This window comes from Gorilla gorilla, chromosome 7, assembly GCF_029281585.2.
Source record: "Gorilla gorilla gorilla isolate KB3781 chromosome 7, NHGRI_mGorGor1-v2.1_pri, whole genome shotgun sequence".
Lineage (NCBI taxonomy): Eukaryota > Metazoa > Chordata > Mammalia > Primates > Hominidae > Gorilla > Gorilla gorilla.
This window is the reverse complement of record NC_073231.2, coordinates 116,994,996-117,011,242: the sequence shown is the minus strand read 5'-3', so window position 1 is coordinate 117,011,242 and position 16,247 is coordinate 116,994,996.

The following is a 16,247-nucleotide window of genomic DNA, read 5'->3' as shown; positions in this document are numbered from 1 at the left end:
GGAAAATGCAAATTAAAACCAAAATGAAATTCACCTCACACCTAGAATGGCTATCAGAAAAAAAAAAAAAGGATTATAAGTTTTGGTGAGGATATGGAGAAGAAAATGCTTGCACACTGTTGGTGGGAATGTAAACTAATGAAGTCATTATGGAAAACAGTATGGAGGTTTCCCAAAAAACTAGAAATAAAATTACTATATGACCCCACAATCCCACCACTGGGTATATATTCAAAGCAATCATTATGAGAGATAGATATCTGCACTCCCATATTTATTGCAGCATTATTGAGAGTAGCCAAGATATGAAATCAAACTAAGTGTCCATCCATGGATGAATAAAAAAAGTGCATGAACACACACACACACACACACACTTCAGCCATAAAAAAGAGAAATCCTATTATTTGTGACGACATGGATGAACCTAAAGGACATTATGTTAAGTGAAATAAACCAGTCAGAGAAAGACAAATACTGCATGATCTCACTTATATGGGATCTTAAAAATTTTGATTATAGAAGCAGAGAGTAGAATGGTGGTTACCAGAGACTAGGGTAGTTGGAGGAGGTCGGGTTGGGGAGATGTTGGTCAAAAGATACAAAATTTCAGTTAGATAGGAGGAAGAATTTCAAGAGATTTACTGTACAACATGGTGTCTATAGTAAATGTATTATTGTAGTATTATGACATAACTCCCATAACCCTTGTTACAAGTGTTTTGTAACACTTGTTGGGTGTGTTAGGCCTCAGCGATAGGCCTCAGGAAACAGGATCTCTCTGACCTTCTCCTGTCTTTTCACTTTCCTGAAGGCAGGACTCTCAGTCCTGAAGGCAGGACTCCTGCTTTTTTGATTCTGGGTCTTAAATATCTCCCCACAGAAGGTCCCAACCTATACCCTGGGGGAAGGATTGCTGACATTATGAAGCTTCCATAAAAATTCAGGGGGACTGGGTTTGAGGAGCTTCTGGATCTCTGAACACAGGGAAGTTCCCAGAGAGTACTGCCCAGGGAGGCCATGGAAGCTCCTTGCCCCTTCTCCCATACCTCTCCCTACACACCTCTTTGTATGTATCCTTTGCAATAGCCTTTATAATAAGTCAGTAAATGTATAAATATTTCCATAAATTCTGTGAGCTTCTCCAGCAAATTAATGGAAACCAAACAAGGGGTCATGGTGTTGGCAGTGGAAGACAGCCAAGTTACGGGCAGCATATCTGTGTGGGTCTGCAGCAACTTCAGCCTTTGCCTCTTCAGAAGAAAGAATTCGCCAAGGGGCATAAAGAAGAAAAGAGACCCAGGAAAGTTCTAGAGCAGGAGTGGAGGTTTATTAAAAAGCTTTAGAACAGGAAAGAAAGGAAAGAATCCTTGGAAGTGATCCACGGGCACCTGAAGGTAAACGAGAGAAAAGAAGGGCCTTTAACCTTGATCCTGAGACTTTGTAGGCTCACCTCTTTCTCATGATTCTTCCTTTAGGGTGGGCTTACCCTTGGGAATTGAGCACGAGCAATGTGTTTAGGAAGTTGTACGCATTCCCATCTGAGGCTTTCTTCCTTTTTCCAGTGGAGTACACCTGGAAGATCATAGTTCGCCATTTTTTCTCTTAAGGCGTATGCCCAGGAAGTTGCTTCTCCCTGGGGCTTGCGTTTAATGAACACTTTTATCTTAACAGGTGTGGACCATCAGGAAATGGCCTCTTCCTGGCACCAGCTGCAGATTTATCACTTTTAGAGAGTCAGTGCAATAATTACTGAACCATCACCCAAGATTCCTAGTGGGGTGGCAGGGAGCCCTCTCCTGCTCCACTGATGCCAGTCTAGCTACCTGTAATAATGGGAACCCCAGCTTGAAGCCATTCAGTCAGATGTTCCAGAGGCCTGGGGTTGCACTTTGCTCTCTGAGGGTGTCAGAGGCAATTTTAGGGACGGAGCCCCCAACACGTGGGCTCTGACACGATCTCCAGGTAGACTGTGTCAGAATTGAATTGGAGGACACCCAGCTGGTATCCACTGCTTGGCGCATGGGAAAACCCCACACATATTTGGTCACAGAAGTCTTCTTGTGTGTTGATGATTATTGTTGTGGTGACAGAGCAGAGGCAAACCATGGTTAGGGAGAGTTTTTCTTGATGTAATTATATTGCTGAAAAATGCAAAATAAGGGAATGTTAATTGTTCTCACCATAAAAATGAAACTGTGTGAGGTAATGCATATATGAATTAGCTAGCTTTAGTCATTCCACAATTTATATATGCTTCCAAACATGTTGTACATGATACATATAATTTTATTAGTCAGTTTAAAAATAAAAATAAAAAATAAGCAAACAGACATTTCTCTAAAGAAAATATACAAATGGCCAACATCATCAATTATCAGATAAATCCAAATCAAAACTAAAATGAGATATCACCTCACAGCTCTTAGAATGGCAATTATAAAAAATAATGATAATAACCTCAAAGATTTCAAGTGTTAGCACAAAATGAAGAAATTGGAACCCACAGTGGGAAAGCGGAAATTCCCACTGTTGGTTGGAATGTAAAATGGTACAGCAAATATAAAAACAGAATGGAGATTCCTGAAAATTTTAAAATAGAACTGCCATATAATCCAGCAATGCCACTTCAAGGTATATATTCAAAATAATTGAAATCAGAATTTTGAAGCAATATATGCACTTCTCTTTTCATTGGCAGCAATATTCATAGTAGTCAAGATATACAAACATTCCAACTGTCCATCGACAAAGGAATCAAAAAATGTGATAACAATGGAATATTATTCAGTCTTAAAAATGGTGAAAATTCTTATATTTTCAACAACATGGGTGAATCTGCAGAATATTATGTTAAGTGAAATGAACCAGTCACAGAAGGACATATACTACATGATTCTAATCATATGAGATATCAAAACGGTCAAACTCATCAGAAAATAAAATGGTAGTTGCTAGTGCTTGGGGCTGGAGAAAAATAGGGACTTGTTATTCAATGAGTATAAAGTTTTAGTTATGGTTAATGAATGATTTCTAGAGATCTGCTGAACAACATATTGTCTGTAGCTAATAACAACATTCTGCACTTCAGAATTTGTGAAGAGAGTGTATCTCATATTGAGAGAGATATACTTAACATGTATACCTCATGCATATGTTAATTAGCTGGCTTTAGTCATTCCACAATGTATATACACTTCCAAACATCATGTTGTACATGATACATGTAATTTTATAAATTGACTAATAACATGCACACACACATGCATGCACACACACACATGCACACACACAAAGACACAAGGAAATTTTGGGAGGCATTGTCTATTCCCTTGATAGTGGTGTCAGCATACACCCACACTCATCAAGTAGTACAGATTAACTATGTACAGATCTTTTTCTGTCAATTACACTTCAATAACGCTACTAAAAAAAGATGAGAATTCTTACTACTTGGAAAGATCCTTTAGGAAGATAGACTAAGTAATGTTCCTATGATTATTCTATAGCTGTTTTCTTCATAACCCATTAGGCTTAACTATTAGGACCATGATCTACCAAAAATTAGGTCATCCCCTTTGTTGTAAGTGATTAAAAGTTTTTCACACAAGTTTTCCTGAGACAACTACTCTCAAACCAACCCATTCTCTTTTGAGACCACTGGAAAACTATTAATATTTTGTTGTCTGAGGCTCTGAGATAGATCTGAATAATATTCTAATTAACTTTTATGCCAAACCTACCCTGCTCCAAGGCTAACAATCTATTCTCTATTAATTATCTATCCCAAATTAGGTTTGGGCAGAGTATACAACATAGCCTATCAGGAGGTATTCTATGAGTTTAAATATTTCATTAAGAAATCTAACAATAAAATTCATAAAGGCATTTAATAAAAAAACCCCAACATTATAGACATATTATAAATTTGAATATAAGCCCCTGAGTGGTATGAACTTTCCAGGGAAATATCAAAGTTCAAAGATTAAATCCTCGCACTAGTTAAATTTCAAAGGAATTCAAGTTTGAAATAAAAATATCCTACATTTGTGTGCTGAAATTCCAAAGGAATTAAAACCTGCCCCAATATTAAATTATTTTTTATCTTAGCCAAATGGTTTTCCAAGTGTAGGTGGTAGTAGAATTCTGTCAGTAGCTCAAGAATGAGGTTTCTTTCACTGGAATTACTGCAGTTTCTTTCTGAGACACAAAGGTTGAATTAGCTTAATGCCAAGTCTTGAGGTATCACATATTTTTATTTTACAAGGAAAAAATATTATGGAACTTACAAGCACCAAGGTTAAAAACACTGCTAGAGAATGAAAATCTAGGCAAAACTATTTTTCTATGCTAAATTTATCATTGATGCCCAAGATGATAGCAAAAATTTAGTGATATTTGAGGAAGTGCCAATGCAGATTTTAGTTTTCTACTACATATGCTTATCAACCAGTTAACGATTATTGTCTAAAATCAACAATGTATGAGTTTGAATTCAACTAGGAATAATATCCTAGATAGACTTTTGTTTAGCTTTATGTGTTTTCTATATCTGGGCTGAAAATGTGCTTAAAACTTCAGGGTTCACGAGGACTGCCTCCTAGGGATGGCTTTCAGTTAATGTTCACATGCCTTCAAGTTGTAAACAGCATTTAGGAGAAATCTGAACTGAAGCTGATATTTATAAATCTGCATCTTAAGTCCTTATGACCTACAGAGAACCAGTAACTAGTTCAAATACCAGCATCTAGAACTAGTTTACTACTAATACTGCCTTCTCCTTAAGGTACTACCTTTCTTCTCTTTAGGTTTTCACACTTTTATAGGTAAGCTTACATGTTTATGTACTTAAATGTTGGCAGCTTGAAATTAACCATTTTCCCCCTACACATGATCCCATAGACAAACTGCGTGAGCTGAAGGTTAATGCTTCCAAATATGTCCTTATCTATTTGTGCCTAAAAGAATTTAAAGAAGTAGATCTAATTTTATCTACCTAACCTCACACTAATTAAATTTTTTGACAGTGATCTGTAATTCACTCAGAACTCATCAGTTAAGTAGTTTAAAAGGTTAAAAAGGCTATATTATTCCAAAAATAAAACCTTTGCTTCAGCCATGCCTACTTAAAAATATGTGTGCCTGTGTAGAGAGATCTAGCAGCTTGCATTTTGAAGTTGCATGTCTCTGCAAAAGGACGTGCAGTCTAGTATTTGGCTGAAGTTTATGCAGCTAGTATTTGCTACCTTGATACTATAGCAGTCTACTGAAGTTATCTACAAATTTTCCAAGCCTGGTCATGCAGTCCTGCATTTCTACAAATGCCAGTATCTGCATTCACAGTGACTCACCAGTGGATAATCACAATACAAGCAGGAGTCAAAATACCATGTGGTTTCTTCTTTGGTCAGAGCAGTTTAAAATCATCTAACTACTGAACAGCCTGTCCAGCCACACATTAGCCAGTACAAATGGACAAGTTTGAAATGCCTTGTTCATATATTAAAATCCTAGATCTCTGTACCCTGAATCATCACAAGACATTTGGCATGTTATTTTGCTCTGAAATTATATTCCTGGCTTTACTTATCTGCATTTCTAATCAATGTCCAATTGTTGAGGACTTTGTAGCAACCCAAATTACAGTCCCCTCCTTAAGCAAGGTGAGAAAACAGAAATACCCGATGATGGTATCAATATTGCTCTTATTGCTAATAATAGCTTAATCATCCATGTTGTTTTGAAGATCAAAATAGGTCTGCTAACAGAACTCAAGATTGAAAAGGGTTTATCCACCTAGACACAGAGGCAATGTGGTGGAAAGTATCCCTATATAGTAGAGAAGTGCCTGTCCTGTGGAGGACAAGGGAAAACTATCTTTCAATAGAGTCGCAGACATAGCTTAGCTCAAGATACCCAGTTTATTTTCTTGACTTTTTACAAAAAGCAAATAATACCACCTTCTCTTAAATAGATTGAGTAAAGGAAAGCCGTAGGATCAATAGGGGGCGTCAGTAAAAGTCAAGTGTATTTCTTATACTTTAGTAAGATGATGAGAATCATATCCTCCAAAAAACTTATAAACTAGAATGTGCTACAACTTTAGATTTTAGATACTATTTAATGCAAAGGCAATTATTAACTACATCAGTTTTCTACATTTTAAAAGAAAATTTGTTAAACCACAGGCTAATTTATTTCATTAACTATGTTTATAAATCAATGCAAGTATTTTAAAACAGTCAAGATTATATATTTAGTTCTACAAGTGGATCCAAACATAGATACGCTGATTAGTTTAATTTCGAGGAGGTGGAAGGAGGCTTGGAGAAATAGGTATTGTTGTTCACAACTTAAGTATAAATAATAAATAAACACAATTTGATGATGAATGGCTAAGTCCACCAGGGAAGAAATGCTTAGTCGTTTACTAGCCTTTCAGTCTAAGTATTTTTTATTGATATTTATGAAATCTTAAAAATGAATAGAAACCATTTTTCTTTTTATTTATGTTGATAAAATAAATATATTATTCTGTTTTAAAGGTATAACTTAACTATATGACCAAATGATATGTTAGGTCTTCCTAAATAGCAGAAAAGCTCATTTGTGTGGTTGGCCATTGGAACCGAAGTGAACTTCAGAAGTCATCCAACCCAGTCTTCTTAACTGGCATATGAGTTAAGTCTCACAGCAAAGTATGTGGCAATATTTAGATAATACTCTGTTCTTCTGACTTCCGTTTCACTATCTTTTATCTGTATCAAATTGTCCCTCCCTTTTGAACTACTATTGCCATATACAAGATAGTTTCAATTAGCTCTGGACAAATCACATTTAATGATTTGTTTGTGCATACTGATATTCTCAAATAGACTCAGTCTAGGGACAATCCTGGAGTCCTCATGAGTATTAGGAATTTGGCTGACAGCAAACACTAACCTACAGTTCAGTTACAGAAAATGCATTGAATCTTGTTATCTCTAAATGATGCAGCTCAGGAAATCGTGATAGCCTGAGTTAATTAAGGATTGAGTATTAATTCAATGTTAGCTTCAATGTAGATATACTTAGTATTGTTTTCAATGGAAAAAAACCTGCAATTAATTCATTTATTGACATAACATAATATTTTGTGAAACAAGATGCCATACTGATAGAATAATTCTCATTTAAGATAGTATATAAGTTGAAGGTTAATGATGTGGCAACAAATAAAATAAGCAAGATAAGTCCCAGATTATCATACAAACATGCAGAAGAGTGTGTACCGTAACAGCTCTGTTATAGATAAGGGATCAATATTCTTTTTTCTATTATTTCTATTTTCAGAATTATAGGCTGATAACTCTCTGCTTCATTACTCTCAAAATTACAGTATTAGGAAGGAAACCTGATTTCTAAGACACATTTTTATTAAATATGTATACAATAAAATATGAATTGTTTTTCGTTGGGGTAATACATCAAAACTTCAGGAACGAAAATGTATAAACATGTGGCAGTATGTAACTGCTACTTTGTTAATTTATTCAAGCAACAATTATTTACTAAGTAATGCATCAATCAATGTGTACAAACAAGACAAACAAGACAACAAGGAAACAAGAAACATTCTAGGTATTTTACATTGAAATATTGTATACAGGGAATTGTACAGTTGACATAAGAGCTGAGAAGACAAATAAGAGATGATGAAGTAACATAAAGAACAGCAACTGGGAGGACAAGTATCACACAGAGTAGAACAGATATAGGGAAAAATCCATTTGCGAAGGCACTAGAGAATTAAGAATGCCATGATTTCTTCCCTTTTCCTTCACTTTAGTCTTCCTACAGTGCCTCCCTTGGTTGAAACCACATGGTAACCATTGAGCAGAAGAACCTAGGAAATACAGTTTTCAGAACAGCAAGGTATGAATTGGAATACAAATCATGCGAACAGGCACATGTGCCAACTATGTACCAAGCATTCTTCTGGGAGGCAGGAATTCAGAAATAAACAAAACTGACCCAAATCCTTGTTCTCAGGGAGATTTATAGGGAGGTTTATAGGTAATACTTAACATCTACATTACTCATAATTACTATAAATATTCCAATATGCTTTAAATACACCAGTCCAGTAAGCCTCATAAAATATCTACAGGAGAATATTATTATTGCTATTGTTTATATAAGAAATAAAAAGAGCAAGAGGGTAAATGCCTGAGGTCCCAATTGCTTGCAGTGCCATAGCCAAGATTTAAACCAAGCATTCTGGCTCAGAGTACATTCTCTTTAATCTTGTTCCATTCTACATTTTTATATCTTATACTTTCTATCTTTTCTTTATACTATAAATAATAATAATTGCAATTATAACATTGAGTACTTTTTTAAAGTTTTAAAATGTTTACATACAGATATCTAAAATCTTGAATAGCAAGTATAAATTTGTCCACTATTGCAAAAAATATAAACACATTTTCCTTGCTTCTTGAACATAATAAAAGCATACTAATATTTTTGAGATGAAAATATACAACTTCTAGGGAATATTCCCATGCCTCAGTTGTTAAGGTTTTCAGTTGATGAGACAGGGAATCAGAACCAGAAAACAATGTTGTAATTAAATTTCACATAGAGGTAGGGAACAGCATAAGAGCAGTGGGTACTTCTGAATGTAACAAGAATTTAGCCTACTTTACAATCTCCTCATGGCCACCCAAAATCACAGAAAGAGACTAAAAATGCTAATAGGGTTTTCTAAATAAATGAATGTATTATCTCCAATACTTGCTACCAGGTAAGAGAAGAATTATTTCTGAGTCTATGCTGTGGTTCCCTATGTAAATGTGAAAGTATTTTTGTGGGAAATAGGTTTTACCTCTTTCCCGCTTATGTTTTCAGCAGATCAGAGACAGCATTTGTAGAAATATCATTTATTGTACTTTACTTCATATAGAACAATAAAACACAAATGTCTCCTCATGAGGGCTGAGGCACTATGATTGTAGTTCTTGTCCTCTGTCCCTAGTTCTTATTTTTATATTTTTCCATTTTTATTTATTATTTTTAAGAAAGCAAGAATAACTGTGCCACGCCTCAAGTAGGTGGGACATTTGGCTTAAAATTATATAGTTTCAGGTCATAATGACTGTGTGATCTTTGATTTTTTTTAACTTCAAAACAATTCATATAGCCTAAAACAATTGAAATGTGAGCTGATGACTTTGTGGAATCCTTGCTGCCCTTTGTGAAAGATGTATGCAATAAAAATTTCTGCCTAGTGCATAGAATACTGACATCATGTAATTATAGCCATGCTAGGCAACAGCCCTTTAGTCAGAATACTATTAGAAAAACCATACCTGTTCTAGAAGTAATTCATTCTGCATGAATTATAGAATAAAATGGGAGGCTTGGGTTTGCAATTTGAACTCTTCTTTTCTTCCTATTTCTATTTCTTAGCTAACACGTTTACCTTTAAATATTTTGCACATCTAAAATTATTTCCTGTTCTAATTTCACACTAGGTATAAAAATTAAATTTCTTAAAGTATTGAATTCCTAATTATCCACCTACAGATTGTTACCTAAAAGCCATTTTTTAAAGTTTATTCATCAGTTAGTGAAACTCTTCTTTTGTTAATATTAGGAGAAAGCTGAAGAATAAAAAACGGGAAACAGGGTTGCCAATTATAGTTGATTTGACATGAAAATGAGGCTTCTGTTGCTTCCTAAAAACAAATAGCTAGGTTGGGTCTGCAATCCATAATCACAAATTATTTAATGTAAAATTATATGAATATACATTTATATTTTAAATATTTGAGTGTATATAATTATGCTTTAATTAAAGTATGTAGTAAACTATTTCTTGTAATTCTATAACATTTCACTCTTTATATTAACACAGATGATAATCTGTGGTGTAACTGTAAATATTGCTGATAAGAACAGAAAAAACACACACATTATAGACCTTAAAGCCTTAAATACATGTTACCTTTATAGGAAGCCATCCTTAAAGACTAGGCATTTGTTAAGATAACATGATCACTGAACTTAATTTCGAAAGTCTCTTGGGAAACATTAAGATGCATATAGAATTTAATGAATTTTTAATGCAGGAAAATGTTGTAATGTTTCTATAATATAATGTCTAGTTAATGGTTATTAAACATTAGAAACAATATAAAAGTCAATATTAGGGAGCATGTCTTATATTACCCTTAAAATTTCATATTGCAAACTAATTAAGGGCATTTCCCATTTAGTGATTCACTAAGGTACAGTAATATACATTCTCCTTATTTTTTATAAGCAGAAGTGGCTACTGTCCTCAGGTTTAAACACCTCAGGACCATATTCTGCTTTGTTGCCAGGGTGGACACTCTACCAACCACATTTCTCTTCTGCCAGCTGGCTCTAAAGGCTCGAGGGAGAAAAGACACCTTCTTCTTTCTGCTTGCTTTCTGTTGATTTTTCTTTTTCTAGTTGTTTCCCATTTTATTCACTGTAATAGTGACAACTTGTTTCAGTAAGAACGTGATTTCATGTGTTTGTTTGTTCGTTTGTTTTTTTAATTTCAGCACTCTCAAAACCATTTCTATCTTACACCTTCAGAGAAGCCAGCCTTCATTAAAGACTGAATGAAGTAAAATAAAGACTTAACACAGACTGGCAAATTGGATAAAGAGTCAAGACCAATCAGTGTGCTTTATTCAGGAGACCCATCTCACGTGCAGAGACACACATAGGCTCAAAATAAAGGGATGGAGGAAGATCTACCAAGCAAATGGAAAACAAAAAAAGGCGGGGGTTGTGATCCTAGTCTCTGATACAACAGACTTTAAACCAACAAAGATCAAAAGAGACAAAGAAGGCCATTACATAATGGTAAAGGGATCAATTCAACAAGAAGAGCTAACTATCCTAAGTACATATGCACCCAATACAGGAGCACCGAGATTTATAAAGCAAGTCCTTAGAGACCAACAAAGAGACTTAGACTCCCACACAATAATAATGGGAAATTTTAACACCCCACTGTCAACATTAGACAGATCAACGGGACAGAAAGTTAACAAGGATATCCAGGAATTGAACTCAGCTCTGCACCAAGCAGACCTAATAGACATCTACAGAACTCTCCACCCCAAATCAACAGAATATGCATTCTTCTCAGCAACACATCACACTTATTCCAAAATTGACCACATAGTTGGAAGTAAAGCACTCCTCAGCAAATGTAAAAGAACAGAAATTATAACAAACTGTCTCTCAGACCACAGTGCAATCAAACTAGAACTCAGGATTAAGAAACTCACTCAAAACTGCTCAACTACATGGAAACTGAACAACCTGCTCCTGAATGACTACTGGATACAGAACAAAATGAAGGTGGAAATAAAGATGTTCTTTGAAACCAATGAGAACAAAGATACAACATACCAGAATATCTGGGACTCATTTAAAGCAGTGAGTAGAGGGAAATTTATAGCACTAAATGCCCACAACAGAAAGCAGGAAAGATCTAAAATTGATACCCTAACATCACAATTGAAAGAACTAGGAAGCAAGAGCAAAGACATTCAAAAGCTAGCAGAAGGTGAGAAATAACTAAGATCAGAGCAGAACGGAAGGAGATAGAGACACAAAAGACTCTTCAAAAAAATCAGTGAATCCAGGAGCTGGTTTTTTGAAAAGATCAACAAAATTGATAGACTGCTAACTAGACTAATAAAGAAGAAAGAGAGAAGAATCAAATAGACCCAATAAAAAATGATAAAGGGGATATCACCACTGATCCCAGAGAAATACAAACTACCATCAGAGAATACTATAAACACCTCTACACAAATAAACTAGAAAACCTAGAAGAAATGGATAAATTCCTCGACACATACACCCTCCCAATACTAAACCAGGAAGAAGTTGAATCTCTGAATAGATCAATAACAGGCTCTGAAATTCAGGCAATAATTAATAGCCTACCAACCAAAAAAAGTCCAGGACCAGACTGATTGACAGCTGAATTCTACCAGAGGTACAAGGAGGAGCTGGTACCATTCCTTCAGAAACTATTCCAATCAATAGAAAAAGAGAGAATCCTCCCTAACTCATTTTATGAGGCCAGCATCATGCTGATACCAAAGCCTGACAGAGACACAACAAAAAAAGAGAATTTTAGACCAATATCCCTGATGAACATCAGTGCAAAAATCCTCAATAAAATACTGGCAAACTGATTCCAGCATCACATCAAAAAGCTTATCCACCATGATCAAGTGGGCTTCATCCATGGGATGCAAAGCTGGTTCCACATATGCAAATCAATAAATGTAATCCAGCATATAAACAGAACCAAAGACAAAAACCACATGATTATCTCAATAGATGCAGAAAAGGCCTTTGACAAAATTCAACAGCCCTTCATGCTAAAAACTCTCAATAAATTAGGTATTGATGGGACGTATCTAAAAATAGTAAGAGCTATTTATGACAAACCCACAGCCAGTATCATACTGAATGGGCAAACCTGGAAGCATTCCCTCTGAAAACTGGCAAAAGACAGGGATGCCCTCTCTCACCACTCCTATTCAACATAGTGTTGGAAGTTCTGGCCAGGGCAATCAAGCAGGAGAAGGAAATAAAGGGTATTCGATTAGGAAAAGAGGAAGTCAAATTGTCCCTCTTTGCAGATGACATGATTGTATATTAGAAAACCCCATCGTCTCAGCCCAAAATCTCCTTAAGCTGATAAGCAACTTCAGCAAAGTCTCAGGATACAAAATCAATGTGCAAAAATCACAAGCATTGTTATACACCAATAACAGACAGACACAGAGCCAAATCGTGAGTGCACTCCCATTCACAATTGCTTCAAAGAGAATAAAATACCTAGGAATCCAACTTACAAGAGATGTGAAGGACCTCTTCAAGGAGAACTACCAAACACTGCTCAAGGAAATAAAAGAGGACACAAAAAAATGGAAGAACATTCCATGCTCATGGGTAGGAAGAATCAATATCGTGAAAATGGCCATACTGCCCAAGGTAATTTATAGATTCAATGCCATCCCCATCGAGCTACCAATGACTCTCTTCACAGAATTGGAAAAAACTACTTTAAAGTTCATGTGGAACCAAAAAAGGGCCTGCATTGCCAAGACAATCCTAAGTCAAAAGAACAAAGCTGGAGGCATCATGCTACCTGACTTCAAACTATACTACAAGGCTGTAGTAACCCAAACAGCATGGTACTGGTACCAAAACAGAGATAAACCAATGGAACAGAACAGAGCCCTCAGAAATAATACCACACATCTATAACCATCTGATCTTTGACAAACCTGACAAAAACAAGAAATGGGGAAAGTTTCCCTATTTAATAAATGGTGCTGGGAAAACTGGCTAGCCATATGTAGAAAGCTGAAACTGGATCCCTTCCTTACACCTTATACAAAAATTAATTCAAGATGGATTAAAGACTTAACTGTTAGACCTAAAACCATAAAAACCCTAGAAGAAAACCTAGGCAATACCATTCAGGACATAGGCATGGGCAAGGACTTCATGTCTAAAATACCAAAAGCAATGGCAACAAAAGCCAAAATTGACATGGGATCTAATTAAACTAAAGAGCTTCTGCACAGTGAAAGAAACTCCCATCGGAGTGAACAGACAACCTACAGAATGGGAGAAAGTTTTTGCAATATAGTCATCTGACAAAGGGTTAATATCCAGAATCTACAAGGAACTCAAACAAATTTACAAGAAAAAAACAAACAACCCTATCACAAAGTAGGCGAAGCAAAAGAACAGACACTTCTCAAAAGAAGACATTTATGCAGCCAAAAGACACATGAAAAAATGCTCATCATCACCGACCATCAGAGAAATGCAAATCAAAACCACAATGAGATACCATCTCACACCAGTTAGAATGGCGAACATTAAAAAGTTAGGAAACAACAGGTGCTGGAGAGGATGTGGAGAAATAGGAACACTTTTACACTGTTGTTGGGACTGTAAACTAGTTCAACCATTGTGGAAGACAGTGTGGCGATTCCTCAAGGATCTAGAACTACAAATACCATTTGACCCAGCCATCCCATTACTGGGTATATACCCAAAGGATTATAAATCATGTTGCTATAAAGATACATGCACACGTATGTTTACTGCGGCACTATTCACAATAGCAAAGACTTGGAACCAACCCAAATGTCCATCAATGATAGACTGGATAAAGAAAATGTGGCACATATACACCACGGAGTACTATGCAGCCATAAAAAATGATGAGTTCATGTTCTTTGTAGGGACATGGATGAAGCTAGAAACCATCATTCTCAGCAAACTATCACAAGGACAAAAAACCAAACACCCCATGTTCTCACTCATAGGTGGGAATTGAACAATGAGAACACTTGGACACAAGAAGGGCAACATCACACACCGGGACCTGTCATGGGGTAGGGGAAGGGGGGAGGGATAGCATTAGGAGATATACCTAATGTAAATGACGAGTTAATGGGTACAGCACACCAACATGGCACATGTATACCTATGTAACAAACCTGCACGTTGTGCACATGTACCCTAGAACCTAAAGTATAATTTTAAAAAAAGACTTAATATGCTAATACTTAAAATATGAGGAAACTCTGTTAGGCTCCTAGAAATTGCTCCAGCTGAATAGTGCCTTCTGATCAGGAGTCTGAGTTCCAGCCTCATTTGGCTACTCCTCTACCCTTTTAAGTTTTAATTTTCTCAACTTCTTGCCTTTGTTTCATCAGCACTAGGTGGGTAACTGCACTCTGCTGTTGCTATCTTTATATACCTTAATATTCCTTTTTCTGTCTTTTCTTAAATGACAATTGTCAACTATTCTCCCACCCTTTTATATTTTTTTTGCAACTCTCTCCATACAGTACAGTTTACTTCCCTTCTCCTTGAATCCCAGTTGACATTGCAACTTGCTTTGACCAATAGCATGGACAGAAATGAGACCTACCAACTTTATATTGCTCTCTTCGAGGTCTGTGCCACCACGTAAGAAGTATAACTATGCTGCTTCTAGTGAAGTTGAGCCTCACCCAGATGTCTCAGCTACCATAACTAAGGCACTAGACATGTGGGTGAGCCATTTGGATTTTCCATCCTCATGCCCAGCTGAACTCCCAGGGCAATGGAGCTGCATAAATTGGACCATCTGGAATAGAAGGACATCCCAGATGATTCCAGTCAGCCCAGAATCATAAGAATCCTGAGAAATAATGTGTCATGATTGTCTTAAGCAACTAAATGAAAACATAGTTGGATACAAAGCAGTATATAACTACAAAAGCCTTTTAGTTCAAGAGCTAGTTTAACTTTACAGTAAATATTCAGTAGAAAATCTCTGGTCTGTGGTTTCTGTCTCCTGACTGGATCTTGACAGATCCAAACATAAATGCTGAAACCAATAAAATAATCTGGTCTAATGTTATATGTTTTACTAATGTTTTCACATGTTAAACTGGCTAATACATTTTGAAAACAATCTTAATTCCAGGATATTAAGAACATAACTATAACAAGAATTAGTTTATCAGAAAAAAATTTAAAAAATTAAACAATATCATAATGTGATAGTCTAATAGCTGCTATTGAAATAGTAAATTTTATTGAAGGGAATGCTTAATATTTAATAGTGCAGCTATTAACTATCTTCTTAGTCTATCAGGCCGTTGATAATAATATCAAATAGAATTCGATTCAGGTCATTTTATATATTGTCTTCATAGGAAGTTAATATTATATTAGTGATGAATGTGACTATTATAGGTGACTAATGGCATTTGTGATTATAAGATCAAATATCAATTATGTTAACATGAGGTGTCATAAATGGATGATAATTATGATAGTGAATAAAATAGTTATGAGTTATTGGGTAAATTATAACTATAATGAGTTTTAAATATTGGGTTTGAAATTTCATTTATGTCACTAGATCAGTGAGAAATAATATTAGAGACTCTGTAATTGAATAAGGTCATAAGACTTCTCCAGCCAAAGAATTTCAACAGAATAGCATGTGACTTTAAAGGAGATTTTCACAGCCGGGCACAGGAGCCTGAGGTGGGAAGACCACTTGAGGTCAGAGTTCAAGGCTTCAGTGTGCTATAAATAGGCCTGCACTCAAACATGGGCAACACAACAAGACCCTTTCTCTAATATATATATATATAAAATGAAAAGAGACTTTCTTC